This window comes from Ursus arctos, unplaced genomic scaffold, assembly GCF_023065955.2.
Source record: "Ursus arctos isolate Adak ecotype North America unplaced genomic scaffold, UrsArc2.0 scaffold_16, whole genome shotgun sequence".
NCBI classification, from domain to species: domain Eukaryota; kingdom Metazoa; phylum Chordata; class Mammalia; order Carnivora; family Ursidae; genus Ursus; species Ursus arctos.
The window spans coordinates 51,424,268-51,451,406 of NW_026622830.1; the positions used below are offsets into that span (position 1 = coordinate 51,424,268).

General features: G+C 47.7%; 1 protein-coding gene across 1 annotated transcript in view; it reads left to right on the top strand.

Moving 5' to 3' along the window:
• The first annotated feature begins 9,759 nt into the window (after positions 1-9,759).
• LOC125281364 (focal adhesion kinase 1-like) overlaps positions 9,760-27,139 on the top strand; it is a 69,353-nt gene continuing 51,973 nt past the window's right edge. Inside the window, exon 1 of the mRNA XM_057312839.1 lies at positions 9,760-25,187. The gene's annotated coding sequence lies outside the window, so the exon portion shown is untranslated. The remainder of the gene's footprint in view (positions 25,188-27,139) is intronic.

Genomic DNA, 27,139 nt, shown 5'->3' on the forward strand with positions numbered 1-27,139 from the left:
ACAGCCTCGGTTCTTGGCCCCGGTTGGGGTGGTCAGCAGGGAGGGGCAGGCAGAGCAAGTTGGGACCGTCAAAGGGATGGGTGTTTCAGGCACCCACTGAGCCCAGACTGTGCTCTGCCGCCCAGAGGGCCCGGGACCCCCTCCACAGCCTTCTTTGACTCATTTGCTTCTTCACATGAAGCCCCCCAGATGAAGCCCACCCACTGGAAATCAAGAGATCGGTGAGATCCCTGGTTTGGCAAATCCCTCCCCAGCCAGCACCCCTGTAGTCCCCCACCCTGCTCTGTGGAGGCAGCCAGCCCTGCTTCTGGACCCAAACCCCTGTCCCAGTTTTACTTGATCATTTCATCTGTCCTATGATCCAGCTCTAGGTGGATCCTTTCAAAGCTAGAGGAGGCTACGAAGATGTCACATCTAACAACCATTGGACATGCATGCTTAGGGTGTGCAGAGTGCCTATCTGACCCTCTGAATAGAACTGAGACCCAGACACTGTATCTCCTCTCTCCATTCACATTCCTAGTGCTTAATATACATTCTTGAACGACTACTTCCCAGCCCGCACTTTCCAAATCCTGAGTGGCCCGTGGGCTGGTCTGCCTGCTCCCAGTGTGCCCCTGAGCTGCTCACACAAAGGACAACTACCAGAACCATCTCGATGGAATCTCAGAAGTCCTTTGCACATGGGGAAACTGCCTGCTTTGCATTTCCTTTCGTCAACCCAGAAGGGCCACCGGCCTGTGAGGGTTGCACTTGAGAGCTTCTTGACCGGAGAGAGAGAACTATTAAGCAAGAAGATGCCCAGCACGTCCAGGAGCCCTTTCTACAGAGCCAAGCACCAGAGTAGCCCGTGCCATGTTTCCTCCCATGATTTCCTACAGTACCTGTATGAGGTTCATCCTCTTAACCACCGCAGTTTTCAGAAGAGGAAAGGGAAGGTCAGAGAGGGTAGTGCCATTCCCGAGATGTACACCCAGTAGATGGGAGGCTCACCCTGTGCTGTGCATGGGGTGGGCACTCACCTATTGAACTGCTGGCCCAGGACTTGTGTGGCTGAAGTGAACATCTCGTACATGCAGAAGATCGTTGAGGTGTTTGAGATGCTCCCATCTGGGAAGGATGGCACCAGGGACTGTACGAAATGCTCCATTGTGCCTTCTCGGAGCCTCAGCATCGTCTGGGCCTCATCCAGGGACAGGGATGATTCCTTTTCCCACCAGGTAGAGAAGGGGGGTGTGGGGGGCAATGGAGTCAGCTTCAACACCACGAACCACCAGGATGATCAGGGTCTGGTGCTCAGACCAGAGAGTCCCATCCCTTCAGGAAGTTGTGCAAGAAAAGGGACTTGAGGGCCCACCCAGAAAAAGGCTCTAGGCTTGAAAGTACAATTGCCTTTAGGGGTGAAATGAGAAAGCATTGGTCACTTCAACACATCTTGTTAGCTGAGCCACCACAGCCTTTCTCTCTCTGAATAGGCTTTATTAAGAACTGTATGCCTTTGAGTCATCAGTCAACATCCCTACTGCAGACAGGAGAAAGCACAGGCTTAGCATCTCCAACGCTGCTCGAGATCATAGACGTTGGGCCTGAGAACTGTCCAGAGCATGGAATGCATGGCATTTCCCTAGGCTGCTGCGGCCTGGTCTGTTCCTCAGGTGGGGAGAAAGGTTCAGGGGAAATCCACCTTCCTCGGCAGGCCCCAGGGGAGCTGGTTGTTTCTAGTGTGGGTTCTGGCCTTGCCGTGATCATCTGTGGGTCCTGAGATTGGACATCAATCTGGACCTGTTCTCACCCCAGACCAGCATTGGATGTTGCTGTGGGCCGAGGCACCTGCTGCTTGTCAAGGGAGATGGAGTAGCTGAGCCTTTGGAGCAAGCAGCTCCTCAAAGATGGCCTGGATTGAACTCTGAAAAGACAGAGTCCACTACCTGGGCCAGGAGGCATCAGAGGCCTTGCACCCAATCCGTGCTTGAAAGGCTGATTCACGGCGGCAGACAACCTCCCATACGGAGGTCCAAAAAGACATATGAGGACACAGCTTGTGACCCGGGGGACATACAATGAGTCGATGTGTTCTGAGAGGTGATACGTTACAGAGGAACATATAGAATGGCTTCATCCCACCGTTCCTTTTATGTTCAATCACCCTGTGTGGGGTGAGGATTCATAAGGCCTTGGACACGTTCTCCAAGGACAGTGGAGCTGGGTTCTACACAGGATGGCTGGGGTGAGTCAAGAAAATACTCAAAACAGTAGCAAAATGCAAAGACACTCATGGCTGCGGGAAAAGTCACACAAAACAGAATGAAACAGAATAACCCACGCCCCAAACTGCAAAAAACACGAACACTATTCTCTACCATTCCCACCTATGGGAAGAGTGTCTTCCTACCTTCTCCCACAGCTGGTGGAGGTGTGGATACTGGGATGACTTTGTGGTTGGGCCTGCGGGGCACTCATGTGGAAACACCATGGGAGGGCCCCAGGTTTGTCCCCATATTTGTGTGGGGGCCCTGGGCGTGTGGAACCCTCTTCCCATTCTCACCTCAGAGCGGCACTGATCCTGGGTGGCCTGGTGCACCTGCCACTTGTCTAGGGCGTTGTAGTTGAAGTCCCAGACCAGCTCTTCGATGACCTCCTGGGTGCAGCTCTGAAAATGCAGTGCCCCATAGACATGGGGTCAAGAGACATTAGTGTCCTCCCGGGACATTGCCACAAGGGGCCACCCGCATTAGAAATCCTGTTCTCCAGTTGAGGCAAAAAGGGGCAGCTGAAAAGACATCGAGCAAGGAGGTAGCCGGATGAAACTCTAGAGCTCGTGATTAACATCGAGGTAGTTGAGCTTGGTCCCCAGTGCTCAGCTTCTCATCCTGCCTGCTATGACCTGGGGCGTGAACATGAAAGATGGGCCAGGCTTCCAACACCTGGCAGCTTCCTTCTGCCCAGGAAGGGTGTGTCCCACATCCTCTGTCCCCTTCTCTACACATAGACAACCAGCCCCCCACCCCAACACACACACAGGGACACACATAATGAGGGGCAAGAGGTGTGGGCCTGCTGAGGTGACATCACAGTTGTTGCCTGCTCTCCAGTGGGCTGCCCTGAGCTGCCTTGTGTTACCTGTTGGTGTCTCCTGCCACATGTCCAGAGGGCTCGGAAAAGCGGGCTGAGCCGACGTCTACAATTATTTGCAAGTCTCTCTCTCTGGGCTTGCCTGGGCCCAGAGACCCTGAAGGGAGGAAGGCAGCAAGAGAACATCTTGCTCTCTCGAATGTCTCCACCCAAGTGAGCTGGAGAGCAGGTTGTCTTTTGAATCTGGGTGCCCGGTTACCAGAGTTCTAAGTTCAGTTGGGGCCTATCACAGAGGAAGTGAGGTCACTCTTTCAAGATTCTAATCCCTGGGACCATGTGTTCAGTCAGACCTATCCAGAGCCCCTTCTTGGCAGTTGACTCCTTAGCTTTCTCCCCCATGTCATCTCCTTAACTGGACACAATGAGCCAAAAAGGCCATAGCCACCACTCTCTGGAAATGGAACTAGGGTCCGAAGCTTCAGGAGGCAGAGCTGAATTCAGACCTTACGTTCTATGTTTCTTTGCGCACTTGTGTGTCCTATGTCATTGCGTCTCTCACGTAGTCCCCACTTTCCCAGCCTGCAGTGTGGGGATCAGGCTAGAATCTACTTCCTTGGGACATCCTCTGGTGTCTGTGGATAAGAGTATTTATTACATGTGTGGGGTGGTCCCCTGTGTATCTGAGGCACAATTTTCAAGATGGAAGAATTACAAGAAGGGGTGGGACTTGGCATGGAGGGCCGCTCAGAAGAGGCCTGGGTTCCAGCCCTGTAATACTGCAACTGTCACTTTCCCTCTTGGCCTCATTTTAAGGTGGGCACCATGATGGTCTGGAAAAGCAAGAAGATGCAGGCATTGTCAACCTCTGTAGTAAAACCATGCAATTGTTTCCCGTTATATGAAGAACGAGACCCCTTTACCTCGTTTGGGTCTATGAGGGGAGCGGCTTTCACCATGGCTCCCAGGGATCCTGACCTGTGGTATAGGCATCAGACTGTAACCGCTAAGTGGTCAGTGACTGGCTTTTGACCCACAGGACATATTCAACGTGATGAAGTACCATGCCTAGAGCTTCTCTACATGTCATGCAAAGAGTTTCTCACTCCCTAGTTACTTTCCATCATGTTCCACTACTCACTCCTTCCCTTTCCCTTCTTCTTCTCTCTCTGAAGCAGAACCAAGCACCGATGTTTTGAGCTGCCATCTACAGAGGCTCACAGGACAGAGAACGGAGGCAGTGCCAAGGCCAAAAGACACACAGGAACTCAGGTTCTGAGTCCAGATGGCATCCCGAGTCACGTGAGCCAACTCATGACAAAATCCTCTTCCAGTATGGCCCTGGTCACAGCCGCAGCCACTGACACACCTTGAGCCTGGGGAACCATGCTAATTTGGGCCCGCATTCTTCACCCACAAATACTGTTAGAAATTAAAGCGATGCACCTGCACGTGCAGGGTATCAGGGCAATGCAGTCCCGGGCCAACTCTAGATAAGTAACAGTCTCCCAGGCCTCAGCATCTGTCCCTGCCTTCCTCCCTCCCCTCTGCTCTCCTCCTAGTGTCCCTGCAGCCACCCTGGCTGCCTTTTTCACTCCTCTGGCCAAACTGGCTTCTGTTATTGAGTGTCTGCAGCACAAGTCACTTCTTCCTGAAACGCTGCTCCCTGACGTGTGCAGGTCTAGCTCCCTTTGGTCAATCTGTTCTCAGCAACCTCAGCCTCAGTGAGGCCTTTCATATCTTTCCATGCAGTGACTCCCCAGCCTTCCTCCGTAGCACACTTCATTCCTAGTACAGAGCGCTTGCTCTTTTCTTTCACGTGCGTTCTCTTTGGAGCTTTGGTCCATGTGTAGACTGGGAGCTCCTAAAGCAAAGGAGCCCTAGGTAATTTCAGCTCTGCGCACGGGCCCAGCAAGATACCTGGCATAGGGCAGTGCTCAGTGTGTAGTTACTCAATGAATAATTGAGAAGATCTTGGAGCCCACCTCCCCTCTTAAGCACCTAGACTGCAGAATGCTACTAAAACTTTCAAGCTGTTTCTGGGCAGGGGCGACAACCACAATGGCCTCTGCCTGACTCTTCCTGCTCCAGTTCCTCCAGCAGAACTCACCAGGTACCATGGACAAGGAAGCGCCCTGCATCCAGCTCTCCAGCTCTGGTGGCACAGCCCCACGCAGGCACACCAGCAAAAAAAGCCATGCCTTTTCTCGGGGGTCCTCAACGCAGTGCCTTTGCAGAGTCACAGAGCAAAGGAGCAGGATCTCTTGGCTCCCTGGGCAGAGTAAAGGACCTCAGAACCCTCCCTTTCCTCCTTTTCTGTCCACTCCCATGGTGTCCTCTTTACGATTCCAGCACCCGCACCTCAGCCAGAAGAGTGCTTCTGCACCCACCCCTGTGTGTCTAAACGAGGAACTAAAGGTCTAATGCAGACGTGTCCCTGGGCCCCAGACACAGTGAACGCTCCTCAACATGACTAACCCACAGAAAAATGCAACCAAGAGCATCATGAGACATCACATCACATTGGCGGGAAGAGCGACCCTCCAAAAGTCGAGAGATAACAAATGCTGGTGAGGATGTGGAGCAAAGGGAATCCTTGGGCACCACTGGTGGTAATGCACATTGGTACTGTCACTATGCAGAACACTGTGGACGTCCCTCCAAAAATTAAAAAGAGAACTACCTGCACCTCCATGTTCAAGAAGCATTATTTTCAATAGCCAGGACACGGAAAACATCAGTGCCCTTTAGTGCTGAGTAGGGAAAGAAGTGGTACCTAGAGAATAGCATAGGAATCAGCCAGAAGAAAAGGATATCCCGCTAAGTGTGCTAACAGTACCGGACTTTGAAAGCATGATGCCAAGTGAAATAAGGGAGACAGGGCAAAGACTTTCTGTAGAGAAGCATAGAGAGAGAGAGAGATTGATCCTGTCTAGAGAGAGAGACAGAGAGCTATTTTTCCCTTCTCTGTGGAATCTGAGACAAAGAAGAGAAAAGGGGGAAGACTAACTCAGAAAAAGAGATCAGATTGAAGTAACCAGAAGCAGAGGGCGGAGGGGGTGCGGGAATTGAGTGAATGGTGAAAAGGTACAAATTCCAGTTTCAGATCAATAAGGAATAGGGATTTACAGTACACCCCAGGACTACAGTTCATTACTGCTCTATGGTGTATTTGAGAGGTGTGAGAAGAGCAAGTTCTGAGAGTTCTCATCACAAAGAAAAACCTCTCTTTCTTTTCTTTTCTCTTTTCTCTTCTCTTCTCTTCTCTTCTCTTCTCTTCTCTTCTCTTTTCTTTTCTTTTCTTTCTCTTCACTTTAACCACAGTCAGAGGGTCAAAGGTAACACGCTGTACATATTCACGGGGAGAAAGGAGTACATAGGGACCTTCATTCAGTCGTTCAACAAACACTGGATTTAGCATGAGGTAATCCCCGTTCTTGGCTGGGTTCTGCCCAGAACTCCTGTGTCCCACACACCTCTGGTGCTGATTTGCTGATGCCCTGGGTGAGGCACTTCCTTGCCTCGGTTTCCCCCTTACGGTGACCATGCTGGCTGCCGACACTGTTAACAAGGATGCTGCGGGAAGGAGGAGGTGCCAGCCTCGGAGTGTGGGTTCCCGGGGGAGGGGGTGCAGGCCTTTCCCCTGTAATTTATTTCCAGCTCAGGTGCTTGTGAACTCCTCCCAATCGTCCTGCTGAAGTGTGTGCAATGTCTGTGGGTTGTCACACACATTAATTATCTGCTGAAGGTTATAAAGTACCCCTCGCTTTGGCAAGATCACCCTAAAGAAAAGGGCTTTATCAACGTTGCCATTAAATGCAATCGCAGAGAGTGGAGAAGATGGAAAGGAAAATCGCTCAAGCCAAAGAATAAATGACATTTCAGAAAACGCAGAACAAGTGGATATGAAGATCAATTGGAACTTAAAGTAACGACATGTCCAATGACATAGTCGCAGATTCTGGATTGCTTCGGGCAAGAAAGGGGGACGGTACACACGGAGCCAGACAAGAGGCCCTGAGGCAGGGAGCAAAAGGTTTGATCCTGGGCAGTGTCTTAACCCTTCTGTGCCTCCGTTTTCTCATTCATGAAATGGGACAATATTCACACTGAACCGGAAAGTGATAATAAGAGAATACAACTTCATACGCCTGGCATCTACCAGGTGCTCACAAATCACAGCTGTCATCACGGAGAGTCAACGGCGGAGGAAGCGAGAGGTGGGCACGGAATTCGCAGGTGCTCAGAACGCATTTCATTTCGTTGGACTAAAATGAAGCTTTGTTTTAAATGTCCCTGTCTCATTGTTTCCAGACTGTATGTCATCTCACCATGCAGCACATAGACCGTGCAATGCTGGTAAATATAACAGGCTCCCGCGGGGGGGGGGGGGTGCTGATTTGTGGCGTGTGCCAGTCTCCATGGGGTGCATATTCCCACCGTGGCTGATTTCAAGCTCCCAGCCTGCCCTTACTGAACAGTCAGGAAGAGATGTCAGCGGCTCGTCACGTCATTTCCGTGGATTTCTGCTGTAAAGATACAACAGACGAGAGCGTAGATGATGGCAGTATGTAGTAAAGCCATCAGGAAATGATGAGTTTGGGATATTTATTACCTTTGTTCTTTTAAAGATTTTATTTATTCATTTGAGAGAGAGAGCAGGGGGAGGGGCAGAGGGAGAGGGAGAAGCAGACTCCCCTCTGAGTAGGGAGACCAATGCATGGATCCATCCCAGGACCCTGCTGGCTTGTGGTGAGGATCAAAGTGACGCCATAAAGATGAAAGTAGCCCTGCCCCTTCCTATCCATTTTTTTTTTTTTTAAGAACACAAATCAGATATTACTTCCTGCTTGAAACCCTCCTCAGGCTGCCTGCGGCCTAAAGAACAAACGCCAGGTTCCTAAGGATGCCTGAAGAAGCCCCTGGACGAGTGCATTTTTGCCCCTTCCACTTGGTGTCCTGGGTCTGCTCAGCTGCCCTAGGCCTGGTGACTCCCAGATCCCGGGGGTCCTCCTCTTCTTTCTGCAGCCCAGGGACCAGCACGCAGGCCCCACATCTGTCTACCTCCAGCCACCTCCCACAGCCTCTTTCAGGCCGTCTTTCAGGATTCAATCTAAGTACAGCCCAGCATTAGCTGTGATGCCACGGAACACATCCCTGATGTGAGCCTCACTCTCCTGTGTGCAGAGGGTCCCGGGACACCTAACTCCTCGGGGTGGGCAGGAAGCCTGGCGAAGACACGCGCGAGGACTCGGGCCAGGCCCCGGCCCACTGGGGGGCGCGACCCTGCGGGTTCCGGCCCTGGGGCTGGGCTGCAGGGCGGCGGGCTAGGGAGGCCCTGCAAAGGGGCCGCGTCCGGGCTGCGGGGGGCAGGGCAGCGGGTGGGAGGGCTTCCCCGAGGTCGGTCCAGCCCCGCCGGCCCAGAGTGCCGCCAGTGGGACCTCCGGGACCTCAGCTCGGCGGGCCGCGCCTCCCGGCCTCCGCCGAGGCTTCCCCGGACCCGGCCACCACAGGCTCGCTCAGTCCATTGCCGTCCTGAATGCCCCGCGCGACTGTCCGGCGCGGTCTCGGGACCGGAGCCCCGTGTTGTGCAGGGCATGCGCGGGCCACCGGGCGCATGCCCGGTCCTCCGGAGGGGGGGTGGGGGGGGCGGAAGCTCGGCGCGGGGACGCGGCCGGGCGCGCGCCGGGGCGGTGAAGCGCTCCTCAGCCGGTCGCCGCGCATGCGCGGCCCTCGCCTACGCAGCACGGCCAGAGGGCGCAAGCCCGCCGCTGCTGCTGCTGCTACTGCCGCCGCCGCAGCCGGCGCCGCCGCCGCCTCCGCCGCCGCCGCCGCGACCGCCGCCGCCGCCGGGACCGCCGCCGCCGCCGCCGGGAGCGCTGTGCGCCCGCGGCGTGAGGCGTTGGAGGGAGCGCCGCCCGTCGGTTCGCGGCGCCGCCTCGCAGTGGTCTGCCCTCGCCTCCCGGCGCCCCGCGCGGTACATGTGAGTGCGGGGAGGGGGCGGGGGCCGGGAAGCGGGCGGGTGGGCCGGCTCCTGGTGCTGGGGGTTGGCAGGGCCGCGGCCCGCGGGCGGAGGGCCGAGCGGGGCTAACCAGCCGGTCCGCGCCGCGGATGAGGCGGAGACGGACCCCTCCCGCGCGCCGCTTGGGAGGCCGAGGATGTGGGGAGGCCGGAGAAGTGGGGAGGACGAGGGAGGGGCCCGGGGAGGGCGGCACTCTGGGGAGGATCGGGGCGCGGGCGGGTCGGGAGATGTGGGACGGACTGGGGGTTTCCGGGAGGACGGGGATGTGGGGAGGCCGCCGGGGGGACAGGAGAGGCCAGGGAAGGGGGACGAGGGGGCGTGTTCTGGGAGAACGGCTATGGGTGGAGGACGGACTTGTGGGGAGGTCGGCGTGCTCCGGCAGGCCAGGGGACGAGGGGAGGCCGGGGGCTCGGGTAAACGTGGAGGTTTGGGGGACATGAAAAGGCCTGGGGGGGTTCGTGAAAGATGGGGAAGTTGGTGGATTCGGGGGTCTCGGAGAGACGGAGGGGCTGGAGGCCGGAGCGCACAGGGAGGCCGGGGGCTTGGGGAGGCCAGCCGGCCTCCTTGGGAGCTGGCCAATTGCCTCAAAGACAAAAGGGGGGAGAGAGAAAGGAGGAGGAAGAGGGAAATCCTTGGGGACCTGGAGGGGGAAGAAGAGCCCTGACCCGATATGGGGACTCACTGGCCCTGCGGCAGGGAAGGGCGAGCCTCGAACCCGGATCCGGGCCAGCTCTTTCCCCGCAGCTGGCGCTCAACTTGCTGTGGCCCTGTGGTTTTTGGGGCGAAAGGCCTGGAGACCTCGTTGATTCATTGTGCCTCCAAGTTTACCTCTTCCCAACCCAGCCCCCAGCTCTGCTTCTGGCTTAGGTGGAAGAAGGACTTGTTGTTTCTTTCTCTCTCCTTTCCTTTCTTTTCTCAGGAGGAGGAGGAGGGGTGTGTGTGTTACTTGGTTTTATTTAATTGCAGGATTTAGCTTAATGCAGTAAGGGTAAAAAAATTTTTTTAGTCATTTCAACAGTGTCTCATTCTTGCATGGTTAGCCTGCAGCTGGGTTTTTGGCAGTGAGACTAAGATAATAGTAATGTAGTAATTATGGGAACTGGTTGAAATACATTCAAGCTGAAGGCGGTGTAAGGATTTGGGGATCTGTACATAAGACGACCAACGCTGGGATTCTTAGGTAGAATGTCAACATTTTCGTGGTTGGAAAAATAGGCCATTACTATTTGAAATGAAATACCAGAGCCTCACTCTTAATATTTTATTTGTAAAACTCATAATGGAAGCAGTCTTCTCTTGGAAATGTGTGAACTCTGGTCAGTTGTCTCATCTCTTGAAAACCTGAAAGGTGGATGAAGTGATGGAAAGATACATTGCAAATTAGCATTCACCTTATTTTTGTTGAGATCCAATGTAGGTGATTTTTTCATGCCATTGTGCTTTGGAGATAATTTTTAACATCCTGCAATATTTAAACACATGAAACTTCTGAAGAAAGTTTGCGTTCCGGTGTCTTTATGAGTACATTGTTTTCTCTTTGTGGCTGTCCTTGGAGGTGAAACACTGAATGAGCCTACCACTCGTGTCTTGAATACATTTGTGTGCTAAATGTTGTCGAAGCAGCAAGATCCCATGTTACACATTCTTTAAGTAATATCTTTCCGGTGATTATCATATACTCTGATTTAATAATGAAAACTGGGGAAAGATTGTTTAAAACCCATTGCTGTCTTTTAAAGGATCCCACAATCAACCTAAGACTTGAGTATATACACTGAATAAAAGGACCTACGCATTGTTCAGAGGTTATGATGCATCAAGAAGCAAGTCCTTGGATAAATAAAGACATTGAATCCAGAACTTAGTGTTTAAGGTTTGGGGCCAAGAGTCCTGGGGCAGAGCCCTACAGGAGAGAGGACTTCAGCCTCTTTTCAGGCCGGCGGTCCGCTGAAGGTGAGTCGTGATTAGGAGTGAAGCTCCATGAGTGCGATGGGGTGGAAGTGTCCGGTGAAACCAGAAGTTAGGAGCCACAGTGCAGATCATTAGAACATTTCTCACTAACATCGTTTCTCTAGCACTCCATGCCCATTGTTGGAAATTAGAGAACTTGACATCCCAATTCTTAAAATTGGGTTCTTCAGCAAGTCACATAACTTTTCTCGCTGGGAAGTTTGAGAAATTGTCTAAATAACAATTGTATTGTTAAAGCTATCCCCTTAAAAAAATGCTGATTAGTTCCCGCAGGAAAAATTATAGTGTCTTCTGTGTACTGTATATGTTCTATCGTGTAGTAAAGAGTCATTTTGAACATGACTCTTCTTTTTTGGATGTTAGTTTTGAGTTGCTACTTCTCTATCTCTAAAGATTTTATGGAAACCTTTTTTCCTGTATTTTTAAGTGTCTTAATTTTGAGAAAATACTTGTCTCAAGGGTAACACAGGAAAGATGAGAGTCAAAGTCTTAATATGTAAGTCTTTAACTTTTGAAAGTAAACATTTTCAGTTTAGACAGTTTTCGGCTAAAATCTTGTTTTAAATTTCAATATAATTAAAAATTCTATCGTTTGTGAAATGAGGGGTTTTTTTTGGCTTGTAAACCAGTAAAGTTTAGTTTCTGTAGTAGTTTATTTTGTCTTAAAGCTCGAGCTTAAGAACTTATTTCGTTACTGTATGTCCTTACTAAAATCCCTTAAATAATTAGCAAAATATTGCTGTGGGGGTCTTTGGGAATTTTTACTGATGCCTATAGAAATTATTTAAAATGCAAATTCTAAAAACTTGGGCAAAGTAAATGACCTTATTTGAGTGAATAGTAGTAAATTCCAGGAAGTTTGTGAGTGCAGTAAGCATTCAAATCTGAAGTCGCATCTCTGTCCTTAGACGGATCCTCGGTGGAAGAGGATGAGCGCGGTTCCAGCTCCTGTTTGGGTGTACCTGTGTTTCAGTGCCTCAGCCAGCTGCCTTAAGTAGTTGTTTTTTTATGTCTCTTCTGAAAACCATGTTTCGTAGTGGATTATTTAAACCGTTGATGGCTTTTTCTCTCTGCTAATATTTGTGCAAGGTTTTTTTTTTTTCTCTCTTCCATTTCATGACTACCAAAAGGCAACCTAGTGTAGGAGAAATGAAATGCCACTTTGTGGCATTAATTTCTAGGAATGGTGCCAAATCTTACCATTCAGAGCTACATAAATGTGTTTCTGATTATAAAGTGCCAGAAGAACCCCCTCTCTTCCTGTCTGTAACAGTTGTATTGTTTTTTTTTGCTAGGCTCTATCATGGAAATAAAATTCAGATAGGCATATGTAATTCAACTTTCAGGATAGGTGAGATTTTTAGCAAATGCCGTTAATTATGGTCTGATTTGCATAAACACTAATGAAGTGGTTTTTAGAGGAAAGTATGAAATAGATGTTTTTGGCTGGGTGGCACTATTGCCACTTTTTAGCAGTTGAAAGCCTCCGAGAAGGGAACAAGTAGCATCGTCACAGAGTTTACTTATTTGTCAGGACATGAAGGTCTTTCCTTGCAAGCTTTGTATTGAACGAAACAAATTCTGCCTAGATCTTATTGATATACATTGGCATTTACTGTAAACTCATTTTTCAGAACAAGAAAAATGACCAAAGTCATACATGTGAATGTTATCCACTGATAGGGGAGGAGATGTAATGTTACTGCTACGTGTGGGGTATTGTGTGTTGTTGGTAGGTGTCACTACCTTTTTACCGATGAATTAAATCTGGGAGATGACACGTGCCAGACCTGAGGTGATTGCTTTCATGCTTTTTCTCCTTTATTCCTCCTGAGAACCATTGAATGTGCTATTGCTATCCTCATTTTTGCAGAGGAGACACTGGAAGTTTGGAGTTCGAGGAGCTTGCCGTGGGCCTCTTGGCCCACAAGGGGTAGGTCCTTGTTGGCTGGGCCTGCTGAACTCTCTGTGCAGCTTCTAGGACCAGACAGGACTAGAGCAGCAGTAGTCTCACAGATCTGAACCCAGCCTTCCGAAGGGGGAGTGAGTAGCATGCAGGTGTAAGTACCGTGTCTGGGAGAGTTGAAATAATTATATTTTCTGTTTGAATCTGACGCTTTCATATCATGAAGCTGTGATCTGGCCAACATGGTGTAGGTAAACATTTTAATGAACATACCAAAATTGTTTGTTTTAAGTTAATTTAAAATCAGTTAAATACAAATATATAATGCATAGTGCAGTGATTGACGCTTATTTGTTCAAGGTTGTGCTTTAGTAACCTCTACATTGTTACAGAGTTTTTTCATTGGTGACTTTTTTTGGGGGGGGGTGTCAGTGTTTATGAATATAGTTTTGTGGGAAGCAAGGTGTAATGTGAGGGAAAAGTAAATTGTAAATTTCTCATGCAGGTTTCATCCCCTTGTAGTAAATCCTAGAATTTATAATCTCTAACACATTGCTGCTCTATAAATGTTTCTGAAGTGAATGTGCTCGTTCTCGCCGATTTAGAATTTTCCATCGTGCTTTTAAGACTTGACGTACTCTGTCCTCCTTTATTTAGGGCCAGTGGACCAAAACCAAGGCTCAGAAGAACCTAAAAAGTTGTATCTATGGGCTGTCTGTGCCTAGGATCTCCTTTCTGCCTCCATTTTCTATCTTAAAAGTCCTGCCATCTGGTGCTTTGGATTGTGCTGTGAACGGTAGGTGCTTGTTGGGTCTACTTGTGACCAAAGCACCATGTGTTTGTCTTTGATGGACTGAAGAAAGAGCTGACGTGGTTTTATACATTCCATATTTGTAGTGCATTGTGTGTCTTTTTATAGAATTTAAGCAACACGAGGGCAGAAACTTTGTTTTACACACTATGGCATCCCCAGTGTCTGACACAATATTTATTGAATGAAAGAACCCAGGCTCATTCGTTGTTGGAGAACTGTTCCTGCATCAGTCAGCAGTCCACTGTTTTTTGTTTGCCTTGGTAAAGAACCTTACTTACAAACCAGGTAGGACTTGATACCAGGGAGAACTTGGATTATCTGTTTCTATCTTTGTCTGCTTTATTTTAGATTATAAATATCATGAAACTTGAGCTGCGGGAAAAAGGCATTTCTCTGTCCCTTTATGGTTTTCAAATGTTTTTTTCTAGAAATTAATTTTGTAGGAATTGGTCATGTGTTCGTTAGGACTCATTCTATATTCTGAAGACCTAGGAAGTTGGGATTTATAAAAGATCCTTGATGACTGGTCTAGAAGCTCTAATGTATCTTTTACTAATCAGTTGGATTCATCATGTACTTTACAAGGGTTTTACATTATGCCCTGAAACCATTTTTAAAAATGCATCTTCCCAGGGGCGCCTGGGTGGCTCAGTTGTGAAGCATCTGCCTTCGGCTCAGGGCATGATCCCAAGGTCCTGGGATCGAGCCCCACATCGGGCTCCCTGCTCCGCTGGCAGCCTGCTTCTTCCTCTCCCACTTCCCCTGCTTGTGTTACCTCTCTCGCTGGCTGTCTCTCTCTGTCAAATAAATAAATAAAATCTTAAAAAAAAATCCATCTTCCTAATACTGTAATGCCAGTTCCATGACACACCGGCCTTCCGATGATCTGCTTAGAGAGTCTTTTACGTTGTTGTTCAGAGTAAACGTTTTGAGCAACAGGTCACTTACCTTCACTCAGGCAAGAAAAGTCAGTATTTGGGTAAAAAAAAGAGTTTGTTCTTCCTCAGCAAGTTCCCCTTGGTCTTGCTTATTGCGAAGGGAAACACGTGCGTGCGCACACCACAGTAAACCAGTAAACTGGTTGTTTGCAGTGGTTCTCAAAGTACAACTGCATCACCATCACTTGGCCGGGTTAGAAATGCCTGTGCTCGTGCCCCACCTCTGACCTCCTGAATCAGACTCGGGGGGTGGGGCCCGCAGTCTGTTTGAACATGCTGTCCAGGAGCTTCTGTTGCATGCTAATGTCTGTCAACCACTACTTGAGAGTGTTTTAAGAGAAATGCAAGTCGTAGCAGGCAAAAAATCAGTCGTAAATGGCAGAGGCATGTGTTTGGCTTCTGACCACTTAGATTTGCTAGTGAGATTGCCTTCACTTCAGGACTCTTTTTCAGTATGTTTTTCAGGTTTTCTAGAGTCTTGGGAAGACCTCACAACTAATTTTGTTTAGGGATTTTGAATGTTTTATGCTGAGGTCATTAAATTCTTTTGAATCTTGGTTTGGATTTTAAATAAATGATTTTGCATTGAAATAGCAATTTGTATGGCCCCTGGACTTGTGGTTTTTGGCAGATAGCAGGAAAGTGTGTATATGTGGGTGCTCAAGGCACGTGTTCCCTGGTGGTTTTGTTTTGGTGTTGAAAGATTGGCTTGCTTATATTACAGTCAGGATGATTTCCAAGTCTTGGGGTGACTACTAAAACAGTATTGTGTGAATTGATTCTATGCCTAGCATTAAAGTCATATCTAAATTTAATATGTATTGTTTTGCCTTTGTCCTTTATTTTTTCCCTAAGATCAGAGCTAGATAAAAGTTAGTGTTCAAAGATGGAATTGGTGATATGCTTACTTTCTACTATGTCTTATGCAGAGTTGGACGCACCTGAAGGCAAATAGAATATTGTGAGCTCAGGGACAGGGACTCTGTATTATCCTGTACGGATCTGTGGGTCCTTTACAGCTTCCTCCTCCTCCTATAGTGGGTTGGCCCTCAGTCATTGGTTTAATGATTGAAGAAGACTCTGTGCTCCTGCTGAGGGGGCCTTGTGATCTTGAAGTACATGAAGTTGTTACTAAGGTAGAGAAGAGAATTAGGGACAGACGGTGGACTTACGTTACCATAATGTGGACGCGAAGTACAAAGGATGTTTCCACGTACCTCTTCTGGCCCCCATCAGACTGAGTCAGTGGTGTAGCCCTGTGATGGAGAAAATAAAAGGAATGAGCTGGTGGGAAAAAGTGATCTGAAACAGTTTCTTTCTCCTTACATTGGTCAAGTGAAGTTAAAGTTCTAGTTTATAGTCAGTTATAGACTGTGACCCCACTAAATGTACATCAGAGCGCTTGGCCTGGAGCACCTCTCAGTGAGGGAGTCTCCTGTTGCTCCCCGCTGTGCTGGGAGGCTCCAGCCGCCCCCCAGTCTTCTCTCTAATGACTGCTTCAGCCCTGCTCTGGTCTTGTGTCAGTCGCCCCGCCCCGCCCCTTCTGGTGGTTTCTGCTGTGTTGCTGCCTTGTGGTTTTAAATAGCCTTTTCCTGGTTACAGTGAGGTTGCACATCTTTTTATACATTTACTGGCCATTCGGATGCACTGTTTTTCGAAGTGCCCATATTTTTCTATTAGGTTATTTTTAAATTGATTTGTAGACTATATATATTCAGAACACACATTCTTTGTTGGTTATGTATTTTGCTGCTGTCTCTTCCCACTTTGTCATATGCAGTTTCACTGACTCAGTGGTTTTTGTGTGTTTTTTTTTTTTTTATGAATAGAAGTTCTTAAGTTTAATTAGTGCCATTTGTCAGTCTTTTCCTTTGTAAGCTTTTTGTGTCTTTCCCTGCCCTGAGGTCATGAACTAGTTCCTCATTTATTCTCTAAATGCTTTTATACTTGTGCTTTTAACCTTTAACTTTGTAATTCTCTCAGAATTGGTTTTGGTGCATAATCTGAAGAAGGAATCCAGCTTCATTAACTTGTGGACAGGCTAGTTGTCCGAACACCGTTCATTGAAAAGAGCATCTTTCCCCCAGCGCTCTGCAGTGCCCCTTTTCTTGGAAATGAAAGGTCCGTGTGTATGTGCATCTGTTTTGGACTTTCTTGAATTCCACTGGTACTGCCCAGTTTAAGTTGCTTCAATTATTTTAGTTTTATAACAGGTCTTATTGTGGAACTCTTCCCACTTGGTTCCTTTTTAAGCATACCTTGGCCCTCCTTGACCCTTTGCAGATCTGTATCTGTTTTAGAATCCCTTGCTGACTTGCAAGGAATTTCTTCCTGCTGTTGCTTGGAATGACGTCGAACGTGATCAGTGTGTGGAGAGTCGTTTCTTGGTTTGAGTTATTACAAATAAAGCCTTTGAATAATTTTGCTCAAGTCTTCATGTGACCATCGGCTTTTGTTTTTCCTGGAAATGGTTGGGTCTAGCACTGTAATGGCTGGATCCTGTGGTAGGCCTATGTTGGCTTTTTGAGAAAGTGTCAAACTCTGTCCTGGAATGGCTGAACCATTTCACATTCCTCCCAGCTTTGTGTGAGAGTTCCAGTCACGCTGGATCGTTGGGGCAACATTTGGTATGGTTAGTCTTTTAGCTTTTCAGCCATTCCGATAGGTGTGTAATGGTTTTTCTTTGTGGTTTTGCCACCTGTGTATCTTTTGGTGTTCAAATCTTTTGCCTATTAAATTTTTTTTCTTATTGGTGGGTTCTTTATATATTCTGGATACAAGTCTTTGTCAGATGTGTGCTGTGCTTTTCTCTCATGCTATGGTTTGTTTTTGCATTCTCTCTCTCTCTTTTAAAGATTTTATTTATTTATTCGAGGTAGGGAGAGAGAGCGGGATGGGGGAGGGGCCGAGGGAGAGGGAGCAGCGGACTCCCCGCTGAGCAGGGAGCCTGCTGCCTTTGGGACTCAATCCCAGCACCCTGAGATCATGACCTGAGCCCAAGGCAGACACTTAACTGACTGAGTCTCCCAGGTACCCCTGGACTGTGCTTTTTCAGTGTCGTAGTTAAGAAGTTGTTGCCTAATCCTAGGTCACAAAGGTTTTCTCCTTTATTTCCCTCCATCCCCCTCTAGAAAAGTTTCAGGTTTACATTTAGGTCTGTGATTCATTTTTATTTATGGTGTAGGATATTATTTGTAGGATTCTTAACTTAGTTCTGATTATTTGTAGGAGTCTATTGAGGCATAGAATGAAGATATAGCTCCTTCTGAGAGCTTTTTTTTTTTTTTTTTTTCTTTTTTGCTTCAACCAGTTTAAAGCAGGTTTAAGGCTTGAGGTATTTTGGACCGCCCAGTGCTGTGATTTTACTGGAGAGGTGACTCACCTCTGGTTTCTTTTATCTTGAGCTCTGTAGCCTTTAGGGCCCTGCTTCTGGAGGTAGTGTTTTTGGTTAAACATCCTAAGGGACCCAGCTTTTGATTCTTACTCCTCTTTCCCTGAATGGTTGTAAAAATGAAAGTTGAAAATTTTCAGAATTGGCAAATGACTGCAGGGCAGAGGTGGTTTCTGTGCTTGTTCATCTCTTTGGGTTCCTGATTTCACTTTAATTTTGGCCTGTTCTTTCCTTATTGTCTTGTCAGTTTCTGGTTGATTTTAAGATTTTAAAGTATTCTGTCCATCTTTTTTAGTCTTTTTCAGGGGAATGATTGGGCCAGATAACATAGCCTGTAGTTAAGGATACAGGGAAAAGTGTGTTTTATTTCACTGCAGTGTTTGGAGTCTAGACTTGGATCTGTGTCTCCTGTAGTCGTTGCTAGCTGTGTGTGGCTCTTTAAATTAAAATTAAATAAAATGAAAAGTTCTGTTTGACAGTCACACTAGCCCCAGTTTGGGTGCTCAGTATGCAGGTGTGGCTAGTGGCTACCACCTCGGACAGTGCAGAGATGGGACATTTTCATCGTCATGGAGCGTTCTCTTACACAGTGCTGGCCGGACTCTTGACTTTTTCCAAAGTCCGCCTAGAGCAGGAACAGCTAGACAGAGGATTGAGCCTCTTTGACAGGCGTATCATGGAGCCTGTCTCTAAGGTGGTGTGGGTTCTCAGACCGGTATAGGTGGGATCATGGGAGGCTGTGGTGCACTGAGTAGAAAACCACTAAGTACTGATATTTAATTTACAAATACCTGCCTAGTGCTTCCTTAGGGTGTCTGTTTCTTTCTTTCTTCTTTAATTTACAAAAAGTAGCAGTAATTTAAAAATTATCAAAATTAAATAGCGAGTCAAAAATTAAATTTTACCCTTAGCTAAAGTCTCAGGTATTAGTAATCAAAGATGTCTAGGTATCATAGTTTGTGTAGAGACGCAGGTCTTTTTAGTAGAAAGAGCATCTTAACTAGGAAACAGGAGGTTGAGGTACAAATACTGGTGCGTTGCCTTTAGTCACGTGACTTCTGATACTGTCTATATAAACTCTAGTATCTGTGATCTTTGAAGCTCTGCGTGCAGTTACTATGTGGGATGGTGTACACATGTAAAGTGCCAGGACAGTTGACCCCTGAACAGTGCGGGCCGCCGGACCCTTCCCCATAGTTGAGAATCGGCAGTTAGCACATATTTTGTATGTGTATCATATACTGTATTATAAAAAGGTAAGTTAGAGAAAAGAGGATGTTGAGAAAATTATGAGAAACTACATTTACTATGCGGCATGTATCAAAAAAAATCTGTGTATACGTGGACCCAGTTGTTGAGGCGTCAACAGTATTAAATACCTGTCTTGTGCCTGGTGTAGTGTCAGCCCCCGGGGGCACAGACAGGAGGGGAGTGAGGCAGTCAGCGTGCAGTGTGATGCCTACAGTGATAGTGCCAGAGCAGAGTGCTCTGAGGACCTGGAGGGCATGTCCCCGTCACGGTCACGCTCAGAGGTCAGCAAACTTTCTCTGTTAAAGGTCAGATAGTAAACATTTCAGGCTTTGTAGGCCACATAGGGCCTGTCACATAGCTGCCTTTTTTTTTTTTTAAACAACCTTTAAAAGGGTAAAAACCTTGATTAGCCCAGAACCATACAGAAACTGGCTGTGGACCAGATGCCGTGACCTCTGCAGGTCTGGCTGTCTGCAGGGATCTGTAGAAAGAGAGTGGAAGGTGGGAAGCAGGCAGGGCCTCGTGGAGGACATGCCCGCTCTAACGGTGCAGAGGCGGGAGAGGCTGGGGTCTGTGAGACTGGATGTTTTTACTAGTGTTTAGGAGTACAGAAAGGGTTGGGTCGAGAAGGAGGTAGGGTTGATACTATTGACAAGATCAGAGCAGCGTGTGGTTGATTCTGACGGGAGCAGATTCCTGTGGCAAGCGGGTGGTTAACTAGTACAAGGGTCGGTCAAGGAGCTGTTGCAGTCATGCGCTTCAGAAGGGAGAGGAGCCAAGCCTTTGTCATTAAGGGAATGGCTGCCCGGTGTCTGTCGCCCAGCTAGTAAAGTGATGGGCAAAGTTCAGATGGTCCAATCTAACAGCCTGTGTCCTTTTAATTCTACAATTACGCTGTACACACAAGTGAAGAAGGCCTTAATTAAGGGCGTGATTGAGGAACTGGAGAGAGGGTGATTTGAAGCCTGTTTCTCAGCCAGTCTCCAGGCTCTGACCTGGGAAATGAAGAGCCAGGGCTGAGAGAGGGGGTGTCCAGAGCAATTCCAGGATGGCTCCCAGATTTCTCCCTTGGTGAAAAGTCCATGAAGATCTTTTTGTTTTTAAGTGCTTACTGATCAGACTGTTTGTTGCTTAAGGAGGAAATGCTGTCTCCTAGGTCCATGAACCCCAGAAACGGTACGCAGAATTGTGTGTATGCACATGAGCTGTTTTCCTGGGGTAGGATGCTTGGGCTTTCGTCCCATTATCAAAAGTGAGCCCAGCCCCAGGCGGGGGCACTCCTTGTTATTGGACTGTGGATGTCTGACACTCTGCCCGGGTGTGAGGCTGTAAGGGAAAGCTAAGCATCCAAATCACAGGACTGTTACTGTAAGTGTCATACATCCCAGACCGCTACATAAAACACAGGCCCATGAAGCTGTCACCTGAGCCCAACTGTACCAACCGAGGTCTACCAGCCAGCAGTGCAGATGTCTCCCCTGGCCTCCGAGAGACAAAACAAGGCCCGGTTTTTGTACATAGAAGGCCAGCCAGGAGAGTTTGGGACTCTCGTTGGCATGGATGTTTCAACATGCTGTTGTACATGAGATGAAGCTAAAGTTTATAAACTATTAGGAATATCTTAACAGTCCCATGGCTCTGAGAGATGGACCAGTGTCACTTTTAGTTGGCTGTGTTAGTTCCAAAAAGGAGTGTAGTTTTTCTGTCCGCTCAGAAGTGCGTTGATAGTTAATAGTTGTAAGACAGTACCTAACTCGTCCTGTTACAGTTAGCTCTTCTGTGAACAGATGCAGGAGGAACTGGGCAGCTGGTGGTTTATGTTCGCACCAGGCAGATGAATGTGGTGTCCTGGAGTCTAAACTGGATTGGTTCGTGTTTGACATTAGCGTTATATGTAATTTAGGAATTACAGACTCTAGATTATAGCAGTCCGTGCAGAGATTTGCTGTTTTTGGTGATATATGGCTGCCCTATAGAAGTTGAGGCTTAGAGGGGAGCGTTTGGAAATGGGTTTATGTCTGAGAAAGTTTCCCTTTTCCTGTTGACAGGACTGTGACCTCCATTAAGGGCCAAGTGTCATGAATGGCAAAGATCTAAGAAATGATGGAATTCAGTGGTGGTGTAGACGTTAGAAGTGAAAACCCCTAGGCTGTTTAAAATATCACCCTTAAGATTTCAGGCTGGGGATAATTGTGATTCCAGTGTAGGTAAAAAGTTTGGCGTCTCCTTGGCTGTGTCATGGCAAAAAAAAGCTTTGCTTTCTGCTTTGGGAAAAATACATTAGTTGTGTCCTAAGGAATTGACTTGATAAAAGAGGTAGCAGGAGTAACTTAGTTTAAATGCAAGTTGTCTACATATGAATTAATTTTTGTCGGGTGACGGTTGATGATTTGGTTGGTGAAGAGTTGATGTTTGATTTTCGTCTTTGAGTCTGCCCTTTCAACTATTTCATTGGAAATTCTAAACTTTTCCACTGGGTGTTTGCCTCCTTTATTTTTATTGTTTTAGGTAGTCTAGGGTTTTAGAGGTTGATCTAAATTTAGGGATCAGCTGGTCCGGGGCTCCCACTGTAGAGAGGAAGAAATAACAGGGTAAGGCTCCTTGGGTAAATGGCTCCTTGATACTGACAGAGGAGAACTCTCAAGATTCTCTCAGCTGTCTTGACCTTTAGCTCACGGGTGATCTTTTTAGTAGATGAGAAGGGTATGAAGACAGCTTCTAAAACTCAGGTTTCCTATTAACTGTCAGGAGATTGAAAAAAATGGATGTAATTGAAAAATGGGTGAGAAATGGACACCGTTGAATCCGTTGTTCACACTGTATCCAAGTAACTTGTGGTTTGCATTCAGTCATTTATTTCTACATTGTCTTGGATATTTGAGGAATGACAAAACAAATCTCACACGTGTATATAGTCTAAGTTTTAGAAGACTAATAATGCCAGTTGTTCTCACTTCTCTACCAGATTTAGAGCATTGTCCTGAGTCACTCTTGACTCTTGAGCATCTTGTCCTGATGGGGATTCATTAAAAAGAAGACAGTCCTGGGGTGCCTAGCTGGCCCAGTGGGTGGAGCATGTGGTTCTTAATCTTGGGGTTGTGAGTTTGAGCCCCACGTTGTGTGTAGAGATTATATAAGTGAGTAAGTCAGTAAGTAAATTAAAAAAAAAAAAAAGACGGTCACTGCCTCAGGAAGCTTTTGGGTACGTCAGTGGTCCTGAAAGTAGTGTATGTAAGAATCACCAAGGAGAGTATATGAGAGATGCAGGCAGGGGGGCCTGGTGCCTTAGTCAGTTAAGCGTCCTACTCTTGTTTTGGGCTTAGGTCATGATCTCAGGGTCATAAGATCCAGCCCTGTGTCAGGCTCTGTGCTCAGTGTGGAGTCTCCTTTCCTGCCCCACCGCCTCGTGATCTGGCTTTTTCTTTCTCAAAAAAAAAATTTTTTTTAATGCAAATGCCTGGTGTTATCCCACAGAGATGTTGGATGATCATTGCTGATGTGGACGCCTGTCACCTGCATTTTATTTATTTTTTATTTTATTTTAGTTTATTTGTTTTTTAAAGATTTTATTTATTTATTCGACAGAGACAGAGACAGCCAGCGAGAGAGGGAACACAAGCAGGGGGAGTGGGAGAGGAAGTAGCAGACTCCCAGCAGAGGAGCCTGATGTGGGGCTTGATCCCATAATGCTGGGATCACGCCCTGAGCAGAAGGCAGACGCTTAACCGCTGTGCCACCCAGGCGCCCCTGTCACCTGCATTTTAAACTAGCATCTCCTCGTGCTGAAAGAACACTGCTGTAGTGTTGCTGTAAGGACGTTGTAAATCATCAGGACCTAGAGTTTGGGAGGCCCCCAAGACTACCTGCAGGTTCCGTGGTTCACTAGAAGGACTTAGAGAACTGCGAGAAGCCATTATCCTCATGGTTATGGTTTATTACAGGGCAAGGATGCGGACAGAAGTCAGTGAAGGAAAGGCACACCGGGCGAAGTCCAGGGAAGACCAAGCATGAGCTTCTAGTTGTCCTCTCGCAGTGCAGGTGTGCTGACTTCTCCCAGCACCGATGCTGCCAACCAGGGAAGCTCACCTGAGCCTTGGTGTCCAGGATATGTATTGGGGGTTGTCCCATAGGCACTGCCTACATGGCTGAGTTTAGTCTCCAGTCCCTCTGGAGATCAAACTGGTGTCGTGTGTGGCGCAAGGCTCCACCAGAAATCAAATTGTTAGCATGGACTGTCTGGTGTGGCCGAAGGCCCCCAGCTAAACAAAGACCGCCTTATCAGGCAGGGGATTCCAAAGGCTCAGAGGTGACTTCCCAGGAGCTGGGCAATGGCCAAATCTTCCCTGGGGCAAGCTTAATCCTTTCCTGCATACAGCCTAGAAAGTAAATTGTTATTCCTGTCATTACTAGGGAGTTCAAGAAATTACTGCTTTTGGGGCGCCTGGGTAGCGCAGTCCTTAAGCGTCTGCCTCCGGCTCAGGGTGTGATCCCGGCGTTCCGGGATCGAGTCCCACATCGGGCTCCTCCGCTGGGAGCCTGCTTCTTCCTCTCCCACTCGCCTGCTGTGTTCTCTCTGTCACATAAATAAATAAAATCTTCCAAAAAAAAAGAAAAGAAATTACTGCTTGTAGGTAGAAGATACATTGCAACCACATGTAGTGTAATTTGCCACAAAACTAAAATACCAGAATTTCTGCACCCAAGTGAAGATGTCTCCAGAAGTGTGTCATACTTGACACCTGTCGTAATGTTTTCATCAAGAATTTGAGTAAAGAACAGGAGTTAATGCTGGGAGACCGTTCATTTTTAGAATCAGGATTTGAAAATACTTCGACAGGTTGTAATGAAGTGCTAAAATCAACAAGGTAAAATTTATAAGGAATAAAGGTAAAATGACAGACTTAAGTTAAAAAGAAAAAAACAGCTGAGAAGTTAAAGATATGTGGTATGTGCCTTAGCTGTACCTGTGGTCAGAAGATCTGGGGAAGATGACTGAAACGGATCGGCAGGCTTCTTTGTGAAGGGGCAGATGGTAGATATTTTAGGTTTTGCAGACTAAGAGGCAAAATGAAGGATATTATGTAAGTACTTACATAACAGGAGAGAACACTAATATCTATAAAATTTTTATTGACAGAATTTCAAATAATAGTTGAGTATGTATATATATTTTAATACAGGTCTAATAAGAATGGAATTTTTTTTCGGGGGAGGGTTGGATAACATGTTTTGTAATTGGAGCTCACAGGTAGTGTTCCGTATCATCACAACCAATGACAAATGTTCAGTCTCGGGGCTGATCGTCACGGAAGGTTACAGATGTCATCTCTGACAGTGTCTGCATACTCGTAGGTGCTCTTGCACACTGATACCAGTTCGGGAGCATATCATTTCAGTTTAGTGTATTCATCGTTTGGCAGACATCGATAGAATTCCACTAGATTCTTTTTGATGTTTGCCTTTCCGCACGTCATTACAGCGCAGATTCCTCTCTCCGATGGATGGTCTGATGGAAGTGCCTCAGTTGCTCGGTGAAGTGGGTTTGAGATACGTGAATTTTCATTGTACTTGCATTGAGGTTTGAGAAATGCCGCTGGAACTGTAGTTTGAGCTCAAAACACATCTGCTACACGTTTGTGTGGGGACATAAATCCACTTCTCTCTTTAACTTTTAATTTTTTTCATTTTTAATTAGCCGCTATGCCCAGCGTGGGGCGTGAACTCCACCCTGAGGTCAGGAGTTGCACGCTCCTCCGAGTGAGTCAGCAGGCGCTGCTCTAACTTGTGGCGGCGGGGGAGCCGTGTGGCCGCGTCGGACGTTGCTTGTGAGTAAGATGCTTGCAGCCACTGAAATGCCTTCACTGCCCGAAGTCCCTCATATGAGCGCTGCTGTGCCTTGTCAATTTAGGCTGAGCTCATGAAGAAATGTTAACATGTAGGAGCAAAAGCTAATTTCCGAAGCAATTCAGTGTTTGGTAATAGTGATGAGTAAAGGGGGGGGTCTTTTTCAAGTAGATTTCAGTCTTGGCTCTGCGGTTGAAAAGTCACAACAGAGCCTTGCACAAACCATTGAACTGCAGTGTGGTAGGACAAGTCAGGCTATTTCATGAGGTTGCCGTTGGTACTACTGGCTCAGTAACACATGATGGGTTCGAATACTTTCCAGAAAGCTCCTGCTCATGAATGATAGACTGAATAACCATAGTTTAAATGCTTTAAGCAACTTATATTTTCATCATTGTAAATTTTCCAGCTAACCCTTTTTCTGCTCTGCAGATATTTTTACTGTCATCAGTTATAATGTGTCTTAGCAGATTCTACTCCAGGTTGTATTAAATCAGGGTTTTCTTAATATCTTTAAAAGTGTTCTCACCAGCAGTTCCACACTGACTGCCCTCAGAGGCCCCTTCTTCAGTCCCATTGACCCCTTGAACAAACAGCCTAGCAGTGTGGGGAACACCTGTTGGCTCAGTCCTTCGCCTCGTTCCTTCACTGACTCTCTGTTGTCATCCATGTAAGATGAGGGACCATTTAGGGTTTGGAGCAGAGAAGCGATGCCGTCTGATCTAGGCTTGGAATCGGTCTGCCGTGGTGAGCGTGTATGCTAGGGTGGCAGGGCTGGGAGCGGGGAGGCCTGTTCCGGAGTGCTGTAGTCATTTCGGTGAGGGATGGTGGCTCCGGTCACGATGGTGTTGGTGAGCATGATGGCGAGGGGACAGCGTCTGGGCCTCTTTTGTGGGAAGAACCAACATTACTTGCTGACAAGACCGGATGGGGAATGTGGGAGGAAGACAGGCGGCAGGGATGACGTCCGTTGTTTCTCGCCTCAGCAGCTGGAAGGCGGACGTTGTCGTGAACGGAGAAGGCTGTGTGTAGGAAGGTTTGTGGAGGGGGCGGGCCAGTCAGCACCTGGGCTTGGAGGTGTCGGACGTTTCACTGAGTTCTCTTCGGTGATGCTCCACTTCCCCAAGGAGCCTACAAGCAGGCCCGGCAGAGAGTACACCTGCCAGGGTTTGGTCAGGAAAACCCGGGCCATTCTCGACAATTAGTCGTACGGGGAATTAGAATCCATCCCTACCTCTGGGAGGGCTGGCAGAGTTGAAGAGAATGATGTTTCTCTTCATTTTGCCCACGTTGCCTCTTATTAGCGTTCACTGCCCGCCGCCCTGAGCTGTAGCAGGAAGGGATTTTGGGAGAAGTAGCTCTGCCGTCTCGGTGATGCGCAGGAGCAGGCCGCGGTGGGGCTGCGGTGCAGAGTGAACAGCGGTCAGTCCAGCGCAAGGCCAGGCAGTCGGGCTGAGCCGGAGGGACAAGTTTTAGCTTTGTTAGCATAGAAGCAGCATTTGAATGAGCTTGCCTGGGAGGTAAGCATAGCTGAGAGGAGAAAGGACAGAGCCCTGGGCGACTCTGGAAGGAGGGAGCCATCGGTGGGGTAAGAAGAAAATCACGAGAACATGAGTGGGAGATCAGCTCTTGTCAGTTGTCGAAAGGACGAGCCCTGGGCTCTAATGATTGGATTGAGCAGTGCAGAGGTCGTTGGTAGTCTTAGAGGGAGAAGTTCGTGGAGTGGTGGGGGCCAGAGCCAGTGGGTTTAAGAGAGAAAAGGAAAAGAAGAATTTGCGATATCGAGTATGTTGTGTGTATGCTTGTTTGTGGAATTATTTGTACAGTAGTTGTTTTAAAGTCCCTCTGGGCTGATTGTCATATTTGTTCCCTTCTTGATATTGGCTTGTGTTGATTTTCTCCTCCCACGGGAATTGACGCTTTTCTGGTTCTT